Below are 23,692 nucleotides of genomic sequence, written 5' to 3'. Positions count from 1 at the left end.
TAGCCCACCTGCACCAGTTCTTGTTTCTAACCTGTGGGAAAAGTGAGGAAGTGGACAACACACTTTCTTTTTGAGGAGCTTACAAAAGAAGTCTTGTGAGAATTGAAAATTGTAAGGCTTTAATACATTCCTTTTTTTTTTTTTTTTTTTTTTTTTTTGAGATGAGTTTTACTCTTGTTACCCAGGCTGGAGTGCAATGGCACAATCTTGGCTCACTACAATCTCCGCCTCCAGGGTTCAGGCAATTCTCCTGCCTCAGCCTCTCGAGTAGCTGGAATTACAGGAGCCCACCACCATGCCCAGATAATTTTTGTATTTTTAGTAGAGACGGGGTTTTACCATGTTGGTCAGGCTTGTCTCAAACTCCTGACCTCAGGTGATCCACCCATCTCGGCCTCCCAAAAAGCTAGGATTACAGGCCTGAGCCACCATGCCTGGCTACATTCCATTTTTGATAACTTGATCACATGACCATTTTGGGAAATATCTCTAGCCGGGTGGCCAAATGCCTCTAGCCTTAAAGAAGGAGGATATCCTGCCATGTGCAACAATAGAGATAGACCAGAAGAACATCATGCTAAATGACATATGCCAGGCACAGAAAGAAAAACATTGCATGATCTCATTCGTATGTAGAATCTTTAAAAAAATTATATATATATGTGTGTGTGTGTGTGTGTGTGTGTGTGTGTATGTGTGTGTATGTAAAGAGAATACAGCAGTGGTTACCAGTGGTTGAGGTCGGTGAGGAAGATGTAGGTCAAAGGGAAAAAAAAAGCAAATAAGTAAGATGAACAAGTCAAAAGATCTAATAACAACTATAGTTAATAAAACTGTTATATTTAGGATTTTTACTAATTAAGTGGCTTATAGCTATTCTTGCCTTGAGGGTGGTATGGGAATGGATAGCTATTTAAGATAATGGATATGTTCATTTGTATCATTATAGTAACCATTTTATCATATATATGTGTGTATATATATGTGTGTGTGTGTGTGTGTGTGTGTGTGTGTACCTTATAACATTATATTGTATTCCTTTGTTTTTGTTTTTTTGTTTTTTTTGGTTTTTTTTATTGCATTTTAGGTTTGGGGGTACATGTGATGAACATGCAAGATTGTTGCATAGGTACACACATAGCAGTGTGGTTTGCTGCCTTCTGTCCCCTCACCTGTATCTGTCATTTCTCCCCATGCTATCTCTTCCCACCTCCCCACTCCCCGCCCCTCCCCCATTCCCCCCAACGGACCCCAGTGTGTAGTGCTCCCCTCCCTGTGTCCATATGTTCTCATTGTTCAACACCCGCCTATGAGTGAGAATATACGGTTTGATTTTCTGCTCTTGTGTCAGTTTGCTGAGAATGATGGTTTCCAGGTTCATCCATGTCCCTACAAAGGACGTGAACTCATCGTTTTTGATGGCTGCGTAATAGTCCATGGTGTATATGTACCACATTTTCCCTATCCAGTCTATCATCGTTGGGCATTTGGGTTGGTTCCAGGTCTTTGCTATTGTAAACAGTGCTGCAATGAACATTCGTGTGCACGTGTCCTTGTAGTAGAATGATTTATAATCCTTTGGATATATACCCAGTGATGGGATTGCTGGGTCAAATGGGATTTCTATTTTTAGGTCCTTGAGGAATCACCACACTGTCTTCCACAATGGTTGAATTAATTTACATTCCCACCAACAGTGTAAAAGTGTTCCTATTTCTCCACATCCTCTCCAGCATCTGTTGTTTCCCGATTTTTTAATGATCGCCATTCTAACTGGTGTGAGATGGTATCTCAATGTGGTTTTGATTTGCATTTCTCTGATGACCAGTGATGATGAGCATTTTTTCATATGTTTGTTGGCCTCCTGTATGTCTTCTTTTGTAAAGTATCTGTTCATATCCCCTGAATAGACCAATAACATGGTCTGAAGTCGAGGCAGCAATAAAGAGCCTACCACCCAAAAAAAGCCCAGGTCCAGATGGGTTCACAGCTGAATTCTACCAGACATACAAAGAGGAGCTGTATTCCTTAAATATACGTGATGACATTTGTTTTATCAAAGGCAAATGGGAGAGTATTTGTCACACCACGATATGGAGTCTGAACTGTATTTAAGGATAATGGGAGGCCGCTGAACGTTTTTAACATGGGAATATTATTGTCAGATATAAATTATAGAACATACCCTTGTTTATGGAATGAAGGATGAATTGCAGATCAGAATGAAGACAGGGCTACCAGATGAGAGGATGTTGCAAAAAACATGGGCATAAGATTACGGCATCATGGTCTAGGATACAGGCAGAGGAATCACAAGAGGAACAGTGCATTTGTGACGTAGAATGCACCATCCATGTGGTACAATTGCAGAAGCATAGTTTAAAATGGAGGGTGAGCGTAAAGGCAAGATATCTGGCTTGGCAACTGGGTGGATAGTGCCATTCACCAATTCAACGCATATATTATGCACTATTTTAGAGATCATTACAGAATCTAGTGGCTTAAAAATAACAACCCTTTATTTAGCTCTTTATTGTGTGGGTCAATTGGGCATGGCTCAGCCGAATTGCATCCTGCTGATCTCAGCCCCAATCATGCATCTTAGTCCATCTGTGGGTCAGCTAGGATTCTGGGAGTGACTGTCTGCAAACATGGTATGACAAGGGCACCTTGTCCAAAATTCTCCCATCAGCCAGCAGGTTAGCTTGGACTTATTAACATGAGGCCAGCAGATTCCAAGAGCAGAAATAGTAAAACTGCCATTATGGACAAACACTTTTAAAGTTTCTGCTTATGTCCTGCATACTTTGGTCACATTAAGCAAACATAAAATGAGGCACATGGCCATCCCTAGACAGTGCAGGAGGGAGCCATGAAAACCTTTTGGGTTCTTATTGAAATGATCTATTATCTTGATGTAGGAAACTGAATACAGTGGAGTAAAAAGATTGCACTGGACTTAAATTTTGGATGGTGAAAGTGTGCCACATCTTTCTAGGAGTCAAGTCTGTTTAATTTTGAACATTATTTCACCTCCTTGGACTTCATTTTCTGCATCTGTAAAGAATGAGCCTGATCAGCTGTAATGTTTTTTTTTTCTCTCTCTCTCTCTCTGAGACGTAGGATGCTAATTGATTAGCATTTCATTTCTGTGGTATAAAAAAAAAAAACATTTTGAAGTATAGACTGTCAGATATGGTTTCCTTCAACAAGAAAGAAACAAAAATGAAGTAGCAAAAGTCTTTATTTGGTTGAGTTTTTTTCTGTTCCATTAATCTGTGATTCCACAATTTGTCACTGATTGACCAATTTTCATTGTCCATATTGTCCTTATGTTAATGTTTGTTTATAGAAATTAGTGTGTCAGCATTAGTCACCACATAAGTGATCTTATTTGGTCTTGCTTTCAATTTTCAGACAAACTATATAAATGACAGCTGATATAAGTTTCTCAAAAAAAAGTTACTTCTTTCATTTCACTCTTTAATGTACATTAGATCTCTGACTTATTAGAATGGTCTCGAATTTATTATTGTTTGGGGGAGAATATATGGAAATAAACTATTGGTATCTATTTTGATGAAGAAAGGTTTATGCTTCCAATTTGGCAATTGCCCAAGTGAATCCATGTAACATTTTTGAATACTATACATATCGACTGGGAAAATGAATAGCTGGAGAATTGAACTGGGGCAGGGATATGAAATCTCATTTCATTTAGTCATGAATAAACTCGGTAGTCATGAATCTCAGTTTCAACTGCTAAAAAGAGAATAAAATATATCTGCCCAGCCAACTTTACAGGGATTTTATAAGGGTTGAATAAATCATTTTGAAAACAACCAATACCAAATACTCAACAAAAACATGAACTGATTGAAATATCTGGAATAAATACTTTTCAAGCAACCAGGGAATTATGGATACCAACTTTTGTTTACAGTGGCAAATGGAGACAAACATATAGTGAAAACACAAACACACAATGAAATCCCATTTGCCACTGAGGTCCTGAAAAATAAGACCACTTTGTTTTAGATGTGCCTTTGAGTCCTAGTTTTTTTTTTCTTTTACTTTTTCTTTTTTTTTAATTGTACTTTATGTTCTGGGGTACATGTGCAGAGCATGAATGTTTGTTACATAGGTGTACATGTGCCATGGTGGTTGGCTGCATCCGTCACCCCATCAGCTACATTAGATATTTCTCCTAATGCTATCCTTCCCCTAGCCCCCCACTTGCCAACAGTCCCCAGTGTGTGATGTTCCCTTCCTTGTGTCCATGTGATTGAACCTGATTTCTTTTCAGTGTTCTCTTCTCAAATGGTTATCTGAAATTTTAGAAAATGAGCATAAGTCTTGTAAACACTGAAACTCTAGTGCCTATTGTTTAATTGACTTCATTTCCTTCTTCTCCAACCTCCCTAACATTGTTCCCATATTTTTTTCAGGCTCCCTTCTTTTTGTCTGAAGGCCACAGAGGTATAGCTATTTATTTCAGAGAAATATAATATTTTACCTCTATATAGACTACAGCAGATACTAAACCCATGAAAAATACACACACACACACACACACACACACACACACACACACACCCCGTAGAAAAGCAAAATGTTTTTGACTTCAGTTCCTAATGAAGTATCAGATTGTGAATTTATACACAGCATCCTCATATACTAAAGGATCTTTCTTTATTTTATTTTATTTTATTTTATTTTATTTTATTTTTTGTGAGACGGAGTTTCGCTCTTGTTACCCAGGCTGGAGTGCAATGGCGTGCTCTCAGCTCACCACAAACTCCGCCTCCTGGGTTCAGGCAATTTTTCTGCCTCAGCCTCCTGAGTAGCTGGGATTACAGGCACGCACCACCATGCCTAGCTAATTTTTTTATTTTTAGTAGAGACGGAGTTTCACCGTGTTGACCAAGTTGGTCTCAATCTCTTGACCTCGTGATCCACCCGCCTCGGCCTCCCAAAGTGCTGGGATTATAGGCTTGAGCCACCGCGCCCAGCTACTAAAGGATCTTTCACAACCTTTTCACTTTATTATTTTTCCCCTTCCTGCCAGAGAATGTAAACATGGACTGGGCTGTAGAGGGCAAAACACACTCATTCGGAATATTCCCCAGTCAGAAGAAATGAACTGTCTGTCTTACTTTAGATCTGATGACCTACCAATTTGTGATAGTCCCATTTCGATTTCATTACTGGGCAACCAGAATGAATTGACAGAGAAAGCAATCCACGCATGATGGACCCACTGGAACCCCTAATTCAAAATGTTGGCTGCTTCTGTCAACATGACCATTTACCAAAGGTACTCAAAGGGTAAATGAGAGCCAAAATAAGTAACATGCTTGCATGAATGACATCCTGCATACCTATTAGTGAATTCAGAATAAACGCAGGATGACAGACTACCTTGTCTATATAACATTTCAGGTGAATGTCCTGTCTGTACTGTGTTCTCAAAAGGCAGATGCAGATGTTTGTGATAAGAGCTTACTGCTGAGAGAGAGAGAGAGAGAGAGAGAGAGAGAGATTGTGTACTGATGCCAGGCCATAAAAAGACAATACAGACTCAGACTTCTAGGGGCTTATTGATCCATACCTTGCAAACAGCAATCAGCTGTTCTTTTAATAAATATTTATTGAGCACTTGCTCCGTGCAGACCTTCTACGCTAAGGAATGGTGATACAAAGTTAAACATGATAGTCATTACACTTATCCTCATGGAATTTATAGATTGATAGGGGAGAAAGAAAATTAAGAAACCTGGGTCAAAATAGTGTGGAATAGAGAATGTATAAGATGCTAGTGGTGCTCCTAATCCAGATTTTGACGTCACCGTAGATTTGAGGATCCCAACCAAGACTCAAACTATAAGTAGGAGTTAGCCAGAGAAACTGAAAAAGCAATTATTATTCCTTACAGTTTAAGCAACAGGAGTAAAAGCATGATGACAAGAAAACACAGAGTGGTTTAACAAGATATGGACATTCAGAAAGTCTGGAGGTTCAACCGTGCTGGGAAGGGGAAATAATGCCGAGAAACGGAGGTGGAGAGCTAGATAGAGGATACATCCCAAATGTGAAATCAACTTTTTTTCCAGGTAGTACTGAGGAGCTGTTACAGGATTTTGACCTGTAATGTGGCATGGTCAGATAAGCCATATTAAAATCTAGTGAGCATGGAACCAGCAGGGCAAAAGGCATAGCAGCCTGCAGTGTTAGACAAGTCAGAGAGAAATTTTCAGAATTAAAATTAAAAATAAAATGTAAATACCAGTGTGGGCAAGGTTACAGAGAAGTAAAAAGAGTAATCTAAGGATTACTATAAATAGAGATAGCTATAGCTACACACACACACACTCTCTCTCTCTCTCTCTCTCTCTCTCTCTCTCTCTTTAAATATATTGTAATTTTAAAATAATGAAAGAGAACGCAAAGGTGGAAGCAAACAACTATTCAGAGCTCTTCATGAAATAAGTTTTAGGAAATAGAAGTTTAACTTTTAATTTGGATCTTGAAGGGAGAGCCCTCTCTCCAGTTTGCACACTGAGTAATTTTGCAGCCTATGCTGCAACCGCGTCTGAGTGATAGAGTAACCTCTGTGCGTGCCATGGATAGTAAGTCTGAGTAAAAGGTGCTGAGTATTCTACTATGTCTGAGGGAATCCCAAGGAAAATAAATATAACCTAGTGAAGAAGTCATAGTATTGTTCCATTCTCTGTGAAGATGGAGATATGCACCTGTGGACAACTCCCACTCTTATAACTGATTCCTTGAAATAAATTTGAAGCAGTTTTCTTGGGCTTCACACTACCAGTCTTTATTTTGTCTTTTGCAGTTATTTTTAAGTATAAAATGTCTTTGCTATGTCAGCTGTGTATTTGAAGTGATTAAATATATCTTCTGAGTATCGTCTTTAAAGACTAAACTGCCATTTCTCCAGGTATTTTTCACGACCTGAAAGTTTGCAGTGGTTTCATTTCACTTTCATTACTTTTGAAAAATTGGCAGAGATGCTATTAGCACATGATGCTACTATTGTAACTTTTAACGGACATTGTTCGTTCTTTCTCACTCTTCTACCATCCTTGTTATTGTTCTCTGAACATACTGTAATCGGTGTAAGTGTGTGATTCTAATTCAGAAATTTCAATCCTTATGATCTGTTAAGGATATAATTTTTAAAAGGACAAAACCTTTGTTCACCAGTAGGTTAATTAGAGGGTTATCTAAAAGAATAAAACTTCAGAAGCAGCTTTAATGCACCAAGGGAATTGGTATTAGGAACTGAAATTTTCTATGTCAATGAAATGTTCACAACCATTGATGATAATGATGACAATGTTGTTGCTTATTCCTTAGGATGGCTTATTAGTAGACCATTTAAAAAATTATCTTTCTTTTTGTGCTGCTGTGTGTGCATTCATTAACTTTGATTTTAATAGTGTGATGTCTAGAACCCAGTACCCAGATGCTTCTCAACTCTGTTCATCTGAGTCCTAACTTGCAATTTTAAGCTTGATTCAACCATCGGTATCTGTTTTTTGGTGTGACCCTGTTGCATTTTCTTTCTTCACAGCATGGGAATGGGAAACAAAACAATCAGAACTAAGAAAATAGAAAATACCAGAGTTCCAGCCATATGTTCCTATTTTTAGAGACAGTGTCACTGGTTTATTAATTTGTTCAATAAATGTCTGTTGAACATTTACATTAAAACAACAAATGCTTACTGATCTCTTAGTATGCCACCGTAGCGAGCACTTGGATTGCAGGGAAAACTCAGGTGTAGTCTCTCAACTCATGAAGCTTATATTCTAATGAAATAGATGACTTATTCATAAATAAATTGTTTACAGTTTATGATATGTACTATAAATATAATGAAATAGTGACTTACAGGTTGGCTTATACTCCTCTGAATATTTCCTATGAATATGAATTTATATTTTTTCATTTATCCAAAAATTCTACCATACTTTTCATATGGGTAAGCCCTATTTTCACCTCTGCTTAACAAGCTATCATATTCATCTTTTCAAGTAAGAAATAAGTTTCTCTAACAACATTAAAATAATTTCATGATCCATAATTTCATAAAACTACCAGTCACTCAAAAATTGCCACCTTTATGTAAATTCAGATTATTTCTGTTTTTTCCTATTATACGCTACTTTTTTATAACCATCCTTACAATTAAACATATATACATATGATAATTATTTTGTCATTATAATATCCAGTGGAAAAATTAGGGTAACCAGTTATCTCTTTATACAAATTACATATTGACTTCTAGAAAAACAAAACTGTTTCCAACAAAACTATATAAAAGTGCTCATTTTTCTACAACCTTGCCCACACTGGTATTTAAATTTTATTTTTATTTTTAATTCTGAAAAGTTCTCTCTGACTTGTCTGACCTTGCAGGCTGCCATGCCTTTTGTCATTCTGATTACATGCTCATTTTCAGCCTAAAGCTATCAGATGTCATTTGGACGTTCATCTAGCTAAACACAATTGTACTTCATCTTACGTAGAAACAGAAGCTTCTCCCAACTCTCCGTCCTTATGAATTTTTGTATAAAACATGCTTTTTTCCCCCAACTAATTCCTGACCTTCCAACTTGTCAACAGTCACCCTTGGACACAAAAAGGGCAAAGAACATTTTATTTAAATTTTTGTTTAGGAACAATGGAGAGATGACAGTGTTGGTACAGAGAGTTCCATTACTCCAAGCTGTAAATTTCAGTCTCTAAGTTTTTTGAAACTTTTTTTTTCTTTTCACAGCAGAGTTCTTTGACTTTCTTTGCTTTTACTTAACTTCAAAATTGATGTCTAGGATGACTGCCAGTAATATTATATCATGCCATATGTTTTGCTTAATTACACTATTTCCTGAATTCATTTTTGAAGTTAAATTTTCTCTCTACTTCGTCATCAAAACATTATGAACATCATTTGTCACACAGATTAAAAGATAAAATATTTTTAAATTATATCTATTTGAAATGCTTTCAGAGATTAGGTAGGGGATGATTTAACACCTGATCAATTTAAATATATGTTACAAATCACAGGATATTAGAATCTTATGGTACATGGGGTTAAGTTAATCTAAAATAAAAGCAAGGTTTAGATGTATTTTGGGTTTGAAGTGTATTTTCAATTTACAGTATGTTAAAGTTCAAGTCATTTTTTTCTAATATATTGGTTGGTTCTGTGTATGGTTAATTTATCAATATAAGAAAAACATCTCCATCTTACTAATACTTGTATTATACAGAGCATTAAGATGCATTATAACTCAAATAGAATGTCCTCTGGGGAATCATATATTTCTTTTCTTTTTTTGCATCTTCGACAAATCATAAATGGTCTTGAGATCACTGGAACATGTTTGCATACAGATTCTCAAAATTATGTTTCAAAAGGCAGGTGAACAACTTGCAAACAAAATTATGTTGGATCTTCTTTTAAATTTATTTTATTTTCCTTGTCATTGAAAAGAAAAGAATACGTACCTAGTAAATATCACCATGCTGTGATATGCAAAATAGATGTCCAATTTTACTAATATGTTTTTATATTAAATATTCTACATGTTCTCTAAGGTATTGTCATCAATTTTACTTTTATCTTTGCAATATTATTCTAATTCCTCTCCCTCACTTTCTCTTATCTACTCCAACCATTTTCAGTTTGAGTAACTACCTGGATTCCTCTGAAGGTAGAGTAAGGGTAGTTTGCAGAACTATAAACAAATCTTTAATTTGTACATACAATTAAAAGGGACATTATGCACCAGAGGAGTGGTGGTATTACAGTTTCTTAGCAGTAAAATAAATGATAAAAAGAATGGAGATAGAAATTATAAAATTGTGTTCAATTGAATCAGTCAGATATTTCAAAGCCAAGACTTCTAGAGACATGTGGAGTAATCAATAAGAAAAAATAAATAAAACCAGAAACAATTCTTATGCTGTAAGATGAACAACTCCTACATAAATCTTAATGTGATTCAGGACAACCCCATAGGCAATGTGTGAACAAGAGCTGCTTCCATAAAAATATGGCATTGGAACCACGTCCCTGGGCCCTATATAAGAACAAGTGGATAATATATCTGAGTATAGGTCTCAGAAATATGTAATTTTTTAATTAATTTTTTTGTGACAGAGTCTCACTCTGTTGCCAGGCTAAAGTGCCATGGCACAATCTCAGCTCACTGCAACCTCTCCCTCCCAGGTTCAAGTGATTGTCATGGCTCAGCCTCCTAAGTAGCTGAGATTACAGGTACATGCAACCACACCTGGCTAATTTTTGTATTTTTTAGTAGAGATGAGGTTTCAACATGTTGGCCAGGCTGGTCTCGAACCCGTGGCTTCAAGTGATCTGCCCACCTCACCCTCCCAAAGTGTTGGAATTACAGGCATTTGCCACTGCACCCAGCCAGAAATCTGTATTTTAATAAGCAGTTTGGAGAATTTTTAAGAAATTAAAAAGCACACAAAACTATGTTGGACTCCCATTTTTAGTAAATACAGACTCAGAAAAGTTAAGTGACGTCTTCAAGTTTATATACCTATGTAACTTGTTAAAACCCCAAAACTGTCCTTTAATATCAAATCTATTGTTCTTTCCACAATGCTGCACTGAATACATTATTTAAGTGTTCCTGGCTTTGATATTGGACTCCATTTCTTCTAATTTTCTGCCCTTTTGTTAGAAAGGTGATGAGTATTAAAGAAAGTACCTAGTCAGGACATGGCATCCAGAAGGCACCATGAAGACACCAGAAAAATAAATGAGTGGCTGAGCAGATTTCTGCTTCACAGGATATCTCAAAATAGGAGTCCAAGGGTTACCATGAATTTTATAATTTCAAACAGGTAATGCCAAAAGTTTATTACCAAATTCCTATGCACAGGAAGTCAGTCTTGGAGTACAAGGTAGTATTTGAAAGGATTCCCTGACTATACACATTTTGTACCTTAGAATATGTCACTAATAAAGAGCATGCATGAGGTTTCATTCTTTAAAGATATGTGTGAATTGAAATCATCTACATTATAGACCATACCATACTCTATATCAAAGTCTATAAAATTATAGACTTGATCACAGTCTCTATCACTAGACTGTAAATAAATGGATAAGAAAAAATAATTCAGTTTCTATAGGCCAATAGTTGGATAATTGGTAAAGGCTCAATATTACCATTGAGGCCATCAAAGTTGATAGGAAATATATTAAAAAAATAAATAGATACAGTAAGAAATTACTTTTCTCAGAATCATCGTTTCATGTGATGTGCTTACTCCTCTGATTTGGGTTAATAATAAAACCCATTTGAAAAGATAAAACATTGCCAGAATGTAATAAATCACTGCTTCTCTCTATCACTTCTACTCTCTCCTCCTCTGTCCCTTTTTTTACTTCTGTTTTTTACCTGTTTTTCATTTCCTGGTCACAAGTCAAGAGGGTGGACCATGAACCAGAGAGCTTCTTTTGGGTTGTTAGAGGTGGCATGTGGAACTAGATTCAGGCTGGATCAAGGGGGTCACCTTGTGGGTTGGTCCTGTTGGATTTTTATCTGAATATACTAATGAATGAGCAGGAATCTGAGGTCAGCTATTGACAGACTGTTCAGGAAAGCATCAATGATAGAGAATAGCAAACAAGTCACTCTCAAAAGGATGACGTATCTCTTAAATCACCAGCTTTTCAGTGCCTGTCTCTAGGTAACTCATTTGTCCTAGCCCCTCGAAGATAGTTCTTAACTGAAGGTCACTGACCTGCCCTGTACTTTTAGAAGGAAAAGGTTATTTTTCCAGGAAGATTCACTGTGTGTATACAAACAAGAGCTGTGTTTTTTCTCTAGCAGATTGAGCAAGGAGTAACTGAGTTTTTCAACATTTTTATATTCCATGGCCTTTATGTTCTCAAAACCTTCAAAACAAGAGCAGTGGGGTCCTGAACCACCTTAGTGATGTCACTCCATTTTCTTCCATACATTCCGCCAACATTATCCAAACAAACTATGCACCCATTTTTTCTTAGTTTCATTTTCATCCCTTATACCTCTTCATTTTGCCCTACTTTTATCCCCTTCTTACTCTTCATGGTCTTGCCTACTGCCGGACAATTTAATATACAAATCTAAATCAAGCTAAAACAGACTAATCCATGTTTCCCTCTTTTCTCCACCCAGTTCTTTCTGCTACGTGTCTGTTTAGAAATAACAATTTATTTAAGTTCCCCATGACTTTTCTGGATAATCCATAATCAAATCTCATAATGTCTCTTGTGGAAACCTTGGTTTAGGGGAACAAATGACATAGCCCTGAAGTCATGTAATTCCAACTGCTCGTGACAGATACAATGTAGAAATCATTCAAGGACCATTGCATCTTGCTGTGATATTAATCAACAGTGCAGTTGTTTTCTCACTTGGGTTATGATGTGACTCTTTGGGACTTGTTTTTGTTGCTGGAGATTTTGAGTCAATGTTCACGTATTCTGAAATTAAATACCCAGTTGTCTTGTACTATTGCTGTCTTTTTTTCCGCCAAAGAATTGTTGCATAGGCTTTTCTTTTTCTTCCTGGGTTAGACCCTGTCTATTAAATTGTTTATTCAAAAGAGAACTAGAGCTGAAAATTTTGTAGTGGAATCAAAACAAAGTGCCTTCTTAATGTGTCAATATTCATTTCAGGTTTCTCATAAATCTTCAGGGTCTCTTAAGAGAGTCTATTTTTCTTACCTGGATATTTTAAAGCAAAATGTTGTGGAATTAACTACCTAAATCTTATCTAAAATGATTTGTAATGAAAGTATTAGTTCAAGACAAGCATATACATAGGATATTATACAGAAGGTGTCAAAACGTCATATTATTTATAAAGTTTAAGGTTTCATTTATCCCTGAAATATTCCAACCCCTATTGAACTGATTATGCACAGCAACTCCGAGGACTGCAGTCTTTGCAGTGAATTACACCTGGTCTTTGCAATTTTTTTCTCTTCTGAATTGTCGTAGCTCCCTCGTAGGGTTGCATTCTCTCTCAGAGCTTTTCGCTCTGCTGTTACAGCTCTTAATACATGCCTTTATTTTAAGCAAATGCTTAATGGGAAAGGGCTATCATGAGTTGCTTATCGATGGCTCATTTCTATGACTGATGGCTGGATCCCCCAAGACAAGCACTGAGCCTTGGTCATTTATCCCACTAAGAAATATTCAGCCTGGCATTTTGTGAGCAGCAAAAACAAGTCCCAAAGAATAACATCATAACCCGAGTGAAAAACCAGCTGCACTGTTGATTAATATGACAGCAGGATGCAATGGTCCTTTAATGAATTCTACATTGTGTTTATTGTCCTGGGGTTGTATTGAAGGCAAATAATCATTTATTTATGTTTTGTCTCACATTAGAACAGGGTACCTAGTAGGTATTAAACAAATCATTGTTTTCATCACTTTGGTTTCCTTCTTCTGGGTATATTTCTTTAGGAGAGTAAATTTAGATGCTAGATTTTTTTTCTAGTTGTTAAAGCTAAAAATTTAAATGAAATATTGATATTATAACCAGTGTTTGTGATGACAGCTATCAGATGGAAATCACTTTCTATAATATTATAAAACAAAAAATTCCATGTTTTCCAAAATACCAGAATGGTTCGTATTTTTATTTTTTTAATTAAATAACACATATTTATTTAAAAATTAATAGATATCATTTTTAGAGCAATATTAAGTTTATAGAGAAATTGTGCAGAACATACAAAGAGTTCCCATATGGCCCCTTCCACACTATATATATACAGTTTCCTCTATTATGAACAACTTGCATTCATGTGATACGCATTTCATATGACAATAATTGATGAACAAATATTGATACATTAATATTAACTTATGTTTATAGTATACACTAGGGCTGACTCTTTGTGTTGTATATTACATAAGTTTGGCTAACTGCATAATGTTATGTATCCATCATTAGAGTATCATACAGAATAGTTTCACTGCCCTAAATTCCCATGTTCCCCTTTGTTCCAACTATTCATCACCCCTCCTTACCTTTCCCCTCATCCCACAAACCCCTAGCAACCACTGATCTTGCGACTGTGTCTGTCTTTCCCAGATGTCTTCTATTTGGAAATCGTAAAGTATGTATCCTTTTTATAATGGCTTCCTCTACTTGGCAATATGCATTTAAGATTTATTCATGTATTTTCTTGGATTGATAGCTTATTTCTTTGTATTGATGAATAATATTTCATTTTATGAATATATCACAATTTGCTTATACACCCTCCTAGTGAAGGACAGCTTGATTGTTTCCACTTTTGGGCAATTATGTATAAAGCTGCTAGGAACATTCGCAGACAGGTTTTTGTGTAGATGTAAAATTTCAACTTATTTGGGTAAATATATTTTTTGCATTTATTTACCACTCAAATCCTGCTACTGCTAATATGCAGTGTGTGGTTTTGTCATTTTGAATATAATACTTATCAACATTTGACCAGTGAAAACAGAGAAATTGAGATGCTGTAAAGATTATCAAGTGCAGATTTTTCTTGCAGGGGAAATACTGTGCAGTGACTGAATGTGCAGACTCAAACAATAGATGGACTGAGTTCAAATACTTGTTCTTTTGCTCTTCACCTCATGGTCCTGGATAAGTGGCTTAACTTTGGCTCAATCCATTCATCTCATCTCAGAAGGAGATGATAGTGGTATATCATAGGGTTGTTATGAGACTTAAATGAGATCACATGTCCTTAATTTTAAAATGAGCTGATATTACAGAGATTATTATGTTGGTGTAGCTCTTCCTACATGCATCAGATTTGTGAATGGAAGAAAAGTGAAAATTGCCAATCTGGTGAGCTTTAAAAACAAAGCTTGTCATTTGTTCATACATTCTCAACAACTACATACTGAGTAAAAATATGAACCAGAAATGTTGCTGATATTTGAAATATTAAAAGTCAAGTTCAAATCCTTGTCATTAAGGAATAAATGTCTCCAGAAAAAAAAGTGACCTGTAATCCTAGCACTTGGGGAGGCTGAGGTGGGCAGATCAAGGTCAAGAGTTCAAGACCAGCCTGGCCAATATAGTGAAACCTTATCTGTACTAAAAATACAAAAATAAGCCAGGTATGCTGGCACACACCTGTAATCCTAGCTACTCTGAAGGCTGAGGCATTACAATAGCTTGAACCTGGGAGATGGAGGTTGTAGTGAGCCTAGAGGCCACCATTGCAACAAAGCTCAACACAGAGCACACAATGGTGCTGGGCAACAGAGCAACACTGTCTCAAAAACAAAACAAAACAAAACAAAAAAGAAAAGAGGTTATTTTGATACAATATGAAGGACGTCTGCGTTTTCACAAATGGGCAATAACAGTCTCCTGACACTTGGCAGGAAGGAATCTGTTTTATAGAACTACCCTCAGGAACTCAGAGTCAAATGAGTCAGGTCCCTGACACTTCCCTAGAACCACCTCTCTATGGAAACTTCGGTAGCTTCCTTATCCATTCCAAGCCTCAATTCCATTGCTAAGCTTATATATTAGATGTTTATTATATCTCCTAAGAAAAATGTGGGGATTAGGTGACCTAATTAATAGAAAAGGCTTAATATATCACCTAGCACACAGCAAATGCTTAATAAAAGTTAGCAATTATTACCAATCCAAAAATTTTCATCAGGTAGTTTAGATAGATTTTAGGTTTTAAGGAGCAACTGATTTTTCAGATTTCCTGTTCACAGGGATCCTAGCCTTGGAGAGATAATTAGTTAAGTTTAGGATATTCTGAATAATTTGTGAGCAGGAATTAACAGATAAGAAGTCTGTTTTTGATTCAGTTAATTCAGTTTAATACTCAAGATTAGGCTGAAGTCCTTGTTTTCTTTAATGAGATATCTTTGATGCTTCTGTAACTGTCTTGTACAGCTAAACACTGACAGAAGTGTGATGTCTAAATTAATGCCAGCCATACTAATCAAAAGTTATTTGCTTTACTGTTTAAACAGATTATTCATGGCAGGAGCTGATGCGTTTTGATTTTTCAACATGTCAACTATAGGACCAGAATGGCTATTTTAGCCTTGTGATAACTCCCTATAAATAGAGGCATAAATTATAAATGCTCATTGATGTAATTATAAATTGTCATTTGGCATCCTTTTAACCTAGCAAAATATAATGGCCCTCAGTTGGAATATTGCACCAGGGGTGACTTCTATCTGTAACGCTCTATAAGCCTGGAATTTTCCATACTAGGAAGATCCTACTTCTTTCCACTTCTCCTATTGTAAAAAATCCTTTCTGATCATTTACATGCTTAGTGATTCATCTTCCTCCTAATTGTATGCCTAGTTCAGCTACTTATAATCACTTCATGCTTACATACCAAGAGGTAGGTATTGGTAAAACAGTAGTAAAATACAGCAGTTTGTCTCATTTTTATAGCTTTTATCAGATAATCCTTCACTCTAGTCCTTGGAAGTCAATATTTGGTGGGGGAATTATCAGGGAAGGTATATTAATAATTATTAATAACTCCTTTGCCCTAAAGTAAGATGTTATTTCACTTGGATGAAAATCCATCTCTCTAGTTTACAAGGTGAAAACTTGGGCAGTAAATTAGTCTCCTATCTTCTAGATATTTAAAATGAGAACAACCATAGTGAAAAATAATGGTTTTGTGATTGTTTTCTTTATTTTTGGGTTTTGTTTTGTTTTGATTTGATTTGTTTTTTGAGAAATACATGAAATTATTTAGAAGCATTCAATACACAACAAAACAAACTTTGTTTGCTCCATGCTAATATCTTTATAGGTTCTTGACAACTAACCCCACCCCTGTACCTGAAGTAGGTTAGAGTGATGTGGGAATGAGGTTCGGTAAGAAATTAACAATGCCCTGCTCTTTCTTAGTGGCACAGAATGCTTTTCCATTGTGCCCTAAGATATTTCTATCACTTTTTTAGTGGCTTCCCAAGTCTAATGTGCCTGCTGGGACCTCTGATTTATATCCCCTATCAAAATTCCTCCTGTAGCTTCAGATCCTCCCCTGTATACCTTTGGTTTACTAAATAATAAATGGTCCATTTTTCCTTTCTCCTTTCATATGCATCCAGTAGTCAGTACTGAAAGTATATTTCAAGGAAAAAAATAACAACAATCTTCAGCTCTCCTCCTTTGTCATACCCAAATAAATTCATAAGGACGTCACTAGAATAGATGCAAAATAACTGAACATATGAATATTATTATGAAATAAACATATTGATCTCTTGGTTTCCTCAAAGTTGAGAGAAGGCTGATGTCTCCATTTGCAGTACCTCATCCTCTGAACTTCAGGAAATATCTGAATACAGACAGAGCTGACCCAGTGACAAAAACATACAGATGGGACGTGGTGGCATAAATAACAGTCTCATGTTGATTCAATGTGCACACTAAACTTATGTGGCCAATTTGTACAGCTTTCTAGGATCAATTCAGGTTGCTTCCCATCTGGTTCAGTTGGCAGATTACCGTGAGTGCGTTAATAAAATGCAGGCTTTGGAATCTGTATCTGGACATTCCTTGACTCATTCGTTACTCACACAATGATGCTGTGTCACTCAACCATAAAATTACCAGCAATGGCATCAGGATCCTGGTAAATTATTTTTTTTTTTTCACATTATGTTTAGACTCCCCTGTGATTCCAAATGAGAGTTTGTAAAGTTTGGGAAGAGCTATCAGGAAGAATGTCTTCAAAATTTTCATCCCTCTAAGCACAACCTGAATGTCTAGCTTCCTGGCCCAGGTAATAGTTTGGTAGCTGGCCCCATCACCAGATGACACTTTTATAGTATACTTATGGGTGTCCTCAGCTCAATAAAACCAGGGCAATTGATATTGACATAATCTCTTTTTTAGAAGAGGTGTCACGTTTTGAAAGGTCTCAAGGAATTACCATTGAATCAAGAGACAAGTAACCTGATAATTCATCTTATCTGGGCCTCATCTTTTGCCCTCTTTTATAAAGGGAAATTGCCTAATTGGGAAAAATATCCTCTCTTTCCAAATGAAGATTAAACAAGTCAGTAATACTCGGGTGGAAGCAGATAGTTTGTAGGCTGCTTTTCTCAATACATATTTCACTACATATAAAAAATCAGATCAAGGGTTGAGAAGGTTTATTAGGGGATAAAAAAAATACCTTTACGAGCGTCTATATTTCATCCTTGAGTCAATCATGCTGTAGTGAGCACTAAGCACAGAAGGTAAAATGAGATAGAATGTTTGAGGCAAAAGAAAATCTCTGTGGAAATTAACCTGGCCTCAAAAGAGCCTTTAAAAAACAAAATGCTGCCAACAGCAAGTCAGTCCAACTGCAAATGTGAAGGTCAGCATTCAAAGAGGACAACAAATGCAAATATTACCTTAACCATTTACAAAATTACTGAGGTAAAAAGAGAGTTTATTCATTCTACTTAGACTACAACTGTTGGTAGTGTAAATATTACTATCCATTTCTGACACATGCACTATCCCTTTTAATCCAAATATGATCAGATCCCTCGGGAAGTGCCACCTTCATGTCAATAAATGACCCTAGCTTTGCTGCTGTGTCTGCATCAGACTTGACTCCCTATTAAAGCGTAAATAAGGAGTTAGAAATTGAAACAATGTAAAGAAAAAAAAATACAGGAACCCTAACAAAAAGTTATTTTTTTTCCCTTGAAGAGTTAGTCATGAGTACTGTGGCTAGAGTGAAGGAAATGCTTGGCTGCATTTTTCCCCAGGTTACTGCTGATAATTCCTGCTACAAAAGTGCCAGAAGAAAGCGACAAATGTCCCCAAAAATCTGTGGGTATCTGAATCCGATTTTTGCTTCTTTTAATGAGTAACCTATCAAGAAATAAGGATAATTTTATTGGGAATGGTAATCCATTCAAATCCAGACCAGAAATCTTTGTCTTTTTAAGTAATATTAATGGTTGGATTGTATATGCATTACATACAAGTATATATAAACTGATATAAAAATAAATATTAGGAAAGCTAGAAAAGAAAGAAAGAATTAGAAAGGAAGAACTTTATATACTTTCTCCAACTTTCAATTTCATCCTACATTCGAATGCAGAATTATATTTTGAAACAAAAACACATCCAAATTACAATATCCAAGATATCTCAAATACCATCAGATAATAAGTTGCATCATTAATTACACATTGAATTATATCAATCAGTAAACAGACACTGATATATATGATATAATAATGTAGACAAGTTTAATTAATTGCAATGGAACTTAGAGCTTTTCTAGAATAATGAACTCAAGGAAGCAGGCACATTAGAATTATGTATGTGGATTACTGCTGGGAAGATGGCCGACTAAGAACAGCTCAGGACTTCAGCTCCCAGTGAAAGTGCAGAGGGTGAGTGGACGCCACATTTCCAGATGAATTTTTATTGCCCACAGACCAGGAGATTCCCAGGCAGAGGGGTCGCCAGCACTGCTGTTCCGGCCAGTGTGGCTGTTTTGGCCCCCGTGGGGCTGATTCGGCCCACGTGGCTGCTCTGACCACGCCCTGTTGCGGCGGTTCTCCATACAAAAGCCACTGGTCTGGGAGCCCTCTTAGCTGGCAATCAGAGCCCTGAGATGGCAGAATTGCCCATTCATCTGAAATAGTGAGCCAGGCCAAGAGATTCCTAGGCCAAAAAACCACCAGGAGCCAGTGCCGCTGTTTGAGCCGACTCAGTGAGTCGCAGCATGGGAGATCCTGGCGCCTTTTCAACAAGCAACTGGAATGCTGGGTCGTTCAACTTAATAAATAAAAAAAAGACTCTGAGTAAGGGAGCCAGGTGATCGGGCTCAGTTGGTCCCACCCCCCACCCCCAACAACAACAACAATGACAACAAAAACAGTAATTGAAAACGCTCTGGGTTGAGCATCTCACAGCAAGCACAGCTGAACCGGGGAGAGTCCGGCTCTGTGGGGGAGGGGCATCCGCCATTACTGAGACTCTTCACCACTACAGAGGCAGGTCGTAGCTGAGGCAACCCGCCGTTGCCGAGGCAACCTGCCACAACAGAGACAGTCCATCATAACAGAGGTGGGGCCACCATTGCTGAGGCAGTTGTAACTATGCCCATATAAACAGGACTGCAGGGAAGATCACACGGCAGCTGGGCAGAGCCCACAGCAGCTCAGCACAGCCTCTGCAGGCAGGCAGAGACTAGGTGGACTGCTAGCTGGGCAGGGCAGACGTGAAAGAGAAAACAAAAAGGGCAGCAGCACAACGGAAACTCATAAAGCCCTAACTCCCCGGGACAGAGCACCTGGGAACAAAAAGTGGTTTATGAGTTCAGCTGCAGCAGACCTAAACGTACCTGCCCAGCAGCTCTGAATGAACAACAGAGCTCACAGCTCAGGACTTGAGCCCCAATAAAAGACAGACCATCTCCTCAAGTAGCTCCCTGACCCCCATAGATCCTAAGAGTCACCTCATAAAGGAGAGAATGGACTGACATTTGGCAAGCATCCTTCTGGGACAAAGATAGCAGAAGAGAAAACTGGTAGCAACCCTTACTGTTCTGCAGCTGCTGCAGGTGATCCCCAGGCAAGCAGGGCCTGCAGAGGACCTCAGCAGTCCTACAGCAGAGGGGCCAGATTGTTAGAAGGAAAGCTTAAAAAAGAAAAAAAGAAAAAAAAAAAGAAGTAACTTCAGCATCCATGAACTGGAAGCTCACTCAGAGACCCAATCTGAAAGACAGTAACTACAAAGACAACAGGTGGATAAACCCACAAAAATGGGAAGAAACTAGCACAAAAAGAATGAAAACTCCTGAAACCAGAACACCTCGCCTCCTAAAAGGGATCACAACTCCTCACCAGCAAGGGAACCAGACCGGATGGAGAAGGAATGTGATGAAATGACAGAATCAGACGTCAGAAGGTGGGTAGTAAGAAACTACAGTGAGCTAAAAGAACATGTTCTAACCCAATGAAAAAAAACTAGGAACCTTGAAAAAAGATTGGACGAAATGCTAACGAGAATGGACAACATAGAGAGGAATATAAGTGAATTGATGGAGCTGAAAAACACAACACGAGAACTTCGCGAAGCATGCACAAGTTTCAACAGCCGAATTGACCAAGCAGAAGAAAGGATATCAGAGGTCGAAGATCAACTCAATGAAATAAAAAGAGAAGACAAGGACAGAGAAAACAGTGCAAAAAGGAATGAACAAAATCTTCAAGAAATGTGGGACTATGTGAAAAGACCTAATCTACGTTTGATAGGTGTACCTGAATGTGATGAAGAGAATGAATCCAAGCTGGAAAATACTCTTCGGGATATTATCCAGGAAAACTTCCCCAACCTAGCAAGGCAGGCCAATATTCAAATCCAGGAAATACAGAGAACACCACAAAGATACTCCTCAAGAAGAGCAACCCCAAGGCACATAACTGTCAGATTCACCAGGGTTGAAATGAAAGAGAAAATGCTAAGAGCAGCCAGAGAGAAAGGTTGAGGTACCCACAAAGGGAAGCCCATTAGACTCACAGCAGATCTCTCGGCAGAAACCCTACAAGCCAGAAGAGATTGGGGGCCAATATTCAACATCCTTAAAGAAAAGAACTTTCAACCCAGAATCTCCTATCGCCAAACTAAGCTTCATAAGTGAAGGAAAAATAAAATCATTTGCGAACAAGCAAATACTCAGAAATTTCATCACCACCAAACCTGCTCTACAAGAACTCCTGAAAGAGGCTCTACACATTTAAAGGAACAACCAGTACCAGCCACTCCAAAAACATACCAAATGGTAAAAGAGCATTAACACAATCAAGAATCTGCATCAACTAACCAACAACACAGCCAGGTAGCATCAAAATGGCAGTATCAAAATCACACATAACAATACTATCCCTAAATGTCAATGGACTAAATGCCCCAATCAAAAGACACAGACTGGCAAATTGGATAAAAAGCCAAAACCCATCAGTGTGCTGTATCCAGGAAACCCATCTTACATGCAAGGATACACAAAGGCTCAAAATAAAGGGATGGAGGAAGATCTACCAAGCAAATGGAGAGCAAAAAAAAAGCAGAAGTTGCAATTCTCATCTCTGATAAAATATACTTTAAAGCAACAAAGATCAAAAGAGACAAAGAAGGACATTACATAATGGTAAAAGGATCACTGCAACAAGAAGAGCTAACAACCATAAATATATATGCACCCAATACAGGAGCCCCCAGATACATAAGGTAAGTTCTTAATGACTTACAAAGAGACTTAGACTCCCACACAATAATAGTGGGAGACTTTAACACCCCATTGTCAATATTAGATCAACCAGACAGAAAATCAACAAGGATATCCAGGACCTGAACTCAGACCTGGAACAAGCAAACCTAATAGACATTTACAGAACTCTCCACCCCAAATGCACAGAATATCCATTTTTCTCAGCACCACATCACACCTACTCTAAAATTGACCATATAGTTGGCAATAAATCACTCCTCAGCAAATGCAAAAGAATGGAAATCATAACAAACAGTCTCTCAGACCACAGTGCAAATGAGTTAGAACTCAGAATGCAGAAACTAACTCAGAACCGCACAGCTTCATGGAAACTGAACAACTTGCTCTTAAATGTTGACTGGAAAAACAATGAAATGAAGGCAGAAATAAAGATGTTCTTCGAAACCAATGAGAACGAAGACACAACATACCAGAATCTTTGGGACACATTTAAAGCAGTCTCTAGAGGAAAATATATAGCAATGAGTGCCCACATGAGAAGAAAGGAGAGATCTAAAATTGACACCCTGTCATCAAAATTGAAAGAGCTAGAGGAGCAAGATCAAAAAAAAACTCAAAACCTAGCAAAAGAGAGGAAATAACCAAGATCAGAGCAGAACTGAAGGAAATAGAGACACAAAAAACTCTTCAAAAAATCAATAAATCCAGGAGCTGGTTTTTCGAAAAGATCAACAAGATAGAGCACTAGCCAGATTAATAAAAAAGAAAAGAGAATAACCAAATTGATGCAATAAAAAACAATAAAGGGGATATCACCACAGATTCCACAGAAATCCAAACCATCATCAGAGATAATTACAAACAACTCTATGCACATAAACTAGTAAACCTGGAAGAAATGGATAAATTCCTGAACACCTGCATCCTCCCAAGCCTAAACCAGGAAGAAGTCGAAACCCTGAATAGACCAATAACTGAAGTCGAGGCAGCAATTAAGAGCCTACCACCCAAAAAAAGCCCAGGTCCAGATGGGTTCACAGCCGAATTCTACCAGACATGCAAAGAGGAGCTGCTACCATTCCTTCTGAAACTATTCCAGACAATCCAAAAAGAGGGAATCCTTCCCAAATCATTTTATGAGACAAACATCATCCTGATACCAAAACCCGGCAGAGACTCAACAAGAAAAGAAAATTTCAGGCCAATGTCCATGAAGAACATAGATGCAAAAATCTTCAGTAAAATACTGGCAAGCCGATTGCAACAGCATATCAAAAAGCTTATCCACCATGATCAAGTAGGATTCATCCCAGGGATGCAAGACTGGTTCAACATACTCGAGTCCATAAACGTAATTCACCACATAAACAGAACAAAA

The 23,692-nt window shown here is 37.4% G+C and overlaps 1 protein-coding gene across 6 annotated transcripts in view; it reads left to right on the top strand.

Annotated features, from left to right (window-relative positions):
- The window catches only part of LRRC4C (leucine rich repeat containing 4C), a 1,358,593-nt gene that overhangs the window by 1,054,417 nt on the left and 280,484 nt on the right, over positions 1-23,692 (top strand). The gene's annotated exons all lie outside the window — the stretch shown is intronic.

Source organism: Saimiri boliviensis, chromosome 6 (genome assembly GCF_048565385.1).
Source record: "Saimiri boliviensis isolate mSaiBol1 chromosome 6, mSaiBol1.pri, whole genome shotgun sequence".
Lineage (NCBI taxonomy): Eukaryota > Metazoa > Chordata > Mammalia > Primates > Cebidae > Saimiri > Saimiri boliviensis.
This window is presented reverse-complemented; position numbering and strand designations above follow the sequence as displayed.